The sequence below is a fragment of the Castor canadensis genome, chromosome 4, assembly GCF_047511655.1.
Source record: "Castor canadensis chromosome 4, mCasCan1.hap1v2, whole genome shotgun sequence".
Lineage (NCBI taxonomy): Eukaryota > Metazoa > Chordata > Mammalia > Rodentia > Castoridae > Castor > Castor canadensis.
In genome coordinates this window covers 95,561,810-95,566,386 of record NC_133389.1, presented here as the reverse complement: position 1 = coordinate 95,566,386, position 4,577 = coordinate 95,561,810, and the positions used below count along the sequence as shown (strand labels likewise).

Below are 4,577 nucleotides of genomic sequence, written 5' to 3'. Positions count from 1 at the left end.
ATGTTTTTTTTCTATAATAAGAAAAACAGGTGAAATCAGCTAAAGGAACTTTGGACTGATTTTGACTTGGTGATGTCATTAGACATAGTCATAGGAATAATTTAAGTAAATTAGGTAACTTACATATGCACAACTATAAAATTATATCATTATAAAAATAATATAAAAAGGAATATGGACTCATGGAAAAAAGAAATTTTAGAGAAAAATAAAATATTACAACTTGTAACACCTCGATTCAGGACATAAATATTGATCTTGTACCTACTAAGTATTTGACATTGAGCAATCAATTGCATAATGCACTCAAAGAGATGTCAGAAAAATAAACAGTAATTTAGCACATAGTGTGGTGAGTTTCAATGATCTAGCCATAGGATGAATGGAAGTTCAAAAGAATGTAGCAAAAATCAGAGAATGCTTTCTGAATGAATAGCCTCCAAGCTGAGATTCAGTGCCCTGTATAGCTATCCTTATCTCAACCAGCAAAAACCCTTGTTCCTTCCTATTATTGCTTATACTCTCTCTACAACAAAATTAGAAATAAGGGCAAAATAGTTTCTGCTGGGTATTGAGGGGATTGGGGGGAGAGGGAGGGGGCGGAGTGGGTGGTAAGGGAGGGGGTTGGGGCAGGGGGGTGAAATGACCCAAGCTTTGTATGCACATATGAATAATAAAAGAAAAAAAAAAAGTAAAATGAAACAACAACAACAAAAGAGTAAAACTTAATTTAATTGAACATGCTTTGGAAAACAGCTTGGCAGTTTCTCAAAAACTTACATATTAAACTGATAAGAACAGATACTACACATGATTTTAGCCAAAACTCTGAGAAGTCATCTCAAAAACTTATATAGTTGCCATGTTCATAGCAGCATCATTCATACTAGTCAAAAAGTGGGGAAAAAACAAACATTCATGAGCAGACAGTTGAATAAATTAAAAAATGTAGTATATCATACAATAAAATATCATTTTCCCATACAAAGGATTGAAGTATTGATACATGTCCCAACATATACAAGGCTGTGATAATATTATGATAGGTAAAAGAATCTAGTCACAAAATAATCATACATGGTATGATCTCTTTATTAAAGTACCCAGAGTAGGAAAATTTACAGAGACAGAGAGGACATTGATTTGTCATTGGCTAATGCTAGGTAAAACTGTGGGAGGAAAGATGGCAGATACAGGCTAAAATGTGGATTTTCTTTGTGGGGTAATGTAGATATTTTAAAATGATGGGGATTTTTATCTAACTCAGAATATATCAAAAGCATTGAATTGTGTAGTTTAAATGGGTGAATCATACAATACATAAACTATATCTAAATTAAGCTGTGACAAAAAGAAGACACACCTGGAGGGAAGTACCTTATTGAGTGTAATTCATCTTGTATAGGATTACATTTCACAATCTTCAAAGAAATTTCTTCCTGATTTTCCAATCAGAAAAGATTGCATTTATCTCCATTGTAATAGCCCCCTTTTCACCTCTGATTTTATTAATCCTTTATTCTTTGGTTAGTTTGGTTAAAGGTTTGTGGATCTTGTTTATCTTTTCAAAGAGCAAACTTTCTTGTTTCATTGATGCATTGTATCCCTCTTTTGGTCCTCATTTTATTAATTTCTGTCCTAATTATTATAATTTCTTTCCTATAGCTTTTGAGATTGGCTTTACTTGTTTTTCTAAGAGTTGGGATATATCATCAGATTCTTTATTTGAGATCCCTCTAATTACCTGATGTAGGTGCTCATGGTTATAAACTTCCCTCTTAAGATTATCTTTACTATGTTTTATAAATTCTGACAAGTTCTCATCGAGCTAAGAGGAAATAAACAAATTAAACAGGTTTATAATGAATGATGAGATTGTGATAATTATAATGAAACTCTTAGCACAGAGAAGCCTGGACCTGCATAGATTCACTGCTGAATTCCACCACACCTTTAAAGAAAAACTAACACTGATATTACTCAAGTTACTACAAAAAAGTTCAAAGGAAGGACTACCAACAAACTCATTATATGAAGTCAATGTTACCTAATACCTAAACTGGGTACAGATGCATGAAAAAATAAAATTATAGGCCAATATCATTGATGAACATACTTGCAAAAATCCTTAATAAAATACTTGCAAAATGAATCCAACAATACATTGAAGAGAACACACACTATGATCAAGTAGGTTTCATTCCAGGGATGCAAGGATGGTACAATATAAGAAAATCAATAAACATAATATAGCACATAAACAGAACAAAGGATAAAAACCGTATCATTACCTCAATAGATGCAGAAAAATCCTGTGACAAAATTCAACATCCTTTCATGATAATACCTCTGATGACAGTAGTAATAAAAAGAACATAACTCAAAATTATAAAAACTATAGATGACAAGCCTATAGACAGCGTAATACTAAACAGGGAAAAACTGAAACCATTTCCTTTAAATTCAGGAGCAAGACAAGGGTGTCTTCTTTTTCCAGTCTTATTCAATGAAGTACTAGAATAGATAAGAGTAAAATATAAGAGGGATTCAAATAGGGAAATAAGAATTAAATTATTCCTATTTCCATATAATATGACCTTATACTTAAAAGACAATAAAAATGCCCCCCAAAATTTTTAGTTCTCATAAACACTTTCAGCAAAGTAGCAGGAAATAATATCAGTATATATAAAAATCAGTAACATTTGTATACAGCAAAAATGAACAGAATGAGAAAAAAATCAGGAAAACAACAACATTCACAATAGCATCAAAAAATTACAATGTTAGGAATAAATTTAACAAAGGAAGTCAATGATCTATACAATGAAAAACTAATCATGGATGAAAGAAATTAAAGAAGACCATAGAAGTTGGAAAAACATCCCTTGGATCAACAGATTCAATATTGTGAAAATGGCCATAATACCGAAAGCAATCTTATATTCAATGCCATGCCAGCATAAATTCAAATCACAGATATAGAGAAATCAAGCCTAAAGTTCATATGAAAGCACAAAGACATCAAATACCCAAAGCAATCCAAGGAGAAGAGCAATGCTTCAGGCATCATTACGTCTGACTTCAAACTACACTACAGAGCCATAGTAATAAAAACAGAATGATACTGGCAAAAAAAATGCTAGCATGAACATGTATGGAATAGAACAGAAGAACCAGAGACAAAGTCATGTAACTTCAGCCTTTTGATTCTTGAAAAAGGAGCCCAAAACATGTGTTGGAGGAAAGATAACTTTTTCAACAAATGGTGCTGGGAAAAGTGAATATTCACTTGTAAAAGACTAAAACTAGATCCCAGTACTATTATCAATTTAAAATGAATCAAAGATTTTTTTTACTGTACTGGGATTTGAACTCAGGGCCTATACCTTGAGCCACTCCACCAGCCCTTTATCATAAAGGGTTTTTTTCGACATACAGGAGTCTCTCAAACTGTTTTCTCAGGTTGGCTTCACACCATGATCCTCCTGATCTCTGCCCCTGAGTAGTGAGGATTTATAGACATGAGCCACCGGCACCTGGATAAGACTTTATTGTAAGATCTAAAACTGTGGAATGACTATAGGAAAGCATAAGGACTCATTGGAATATATTGGCATAGGTAATAACTTCCTGAATAAAAATGTCAATAGCTCATCATTTAAGAGAAATGACTGACAAATGCGATTGCATCAAATTAAAAAGCTTCATAGCAAAGGAAACAGTCACCAGACTGAAGAGACAGCCTACAGAGTGGAAGAAAATCTATACCAGCTATATATATATGACAAGAATTAAGAACCAGAATATATAGAAGCACAAAAAACTAGCTCTGCAAAGAATCAACAACCTAACAAATAAATGGGCAAATGAACTGAACAGACCATTCACAAAAAAAAAGAAAAATTGACAATAAATACATGAAGAAATGTCCAACATCCCTGGCCATAAAGGAAATACAAATCAAATGACAATGAGATTTTCCCTCACTCAAGTCAGAATGGCTATCAACAATAATACACACACAAAAAAACAAATGGTGGACATCATGCCAGAACAAAGGAACCCTTATCTGCAGAAGGTGGGAATGAAAATTAGTGTAACTGCTATGTAAAGTACTATGGAGGTTCCTCATAGAAACTAAAAATAGGCCTATCATACAATCCAGTGATGCTACTCCTAGGAATATAACTGAAGGAACATAAGCCAGGAAAAAAATAAAGCCACTTGACACGCATGTTTTTTTCAGCACTATTCACAATAGCTAAGCATTAGAAATAGGCCATATACCCCACTAATGATGAATGAATTAAGAAAATGTGATATATGTATATATATATATATATATATATATATATGAGTATTATTCAATCATAAGGAAGAATGAAATTATCTGTTTATTTGTAAGTGAGTGAGACTGGAGAGCATTTTCTTAAGTGAAGTAAGCCAAGTTCATAAAGACAAAGGTTATGTGTTTTCCTCGTAAGTGGAAGCTACACTTAAGAGATAAATGTATATATAAATATATACATAAATGCATATGTGATATTATACACACATATGTATGTGCTTATATA

The 4,577-nt window shown here is 32.5% G+C and overlaps 1 pseudogene; it reads right to left on the bottom strand.

Moving 5' to 3' along the window:
* Nucleotides 1-713: 713 nt before the first annotated feature.
* Nucleotides 714-840, bottom strand: LOC141422773 (U2 spliceosomal RNA; annotated as a pseudogene).
* Nucleotides 841-4,577: the final 3,737 nt, after the last annotated feature.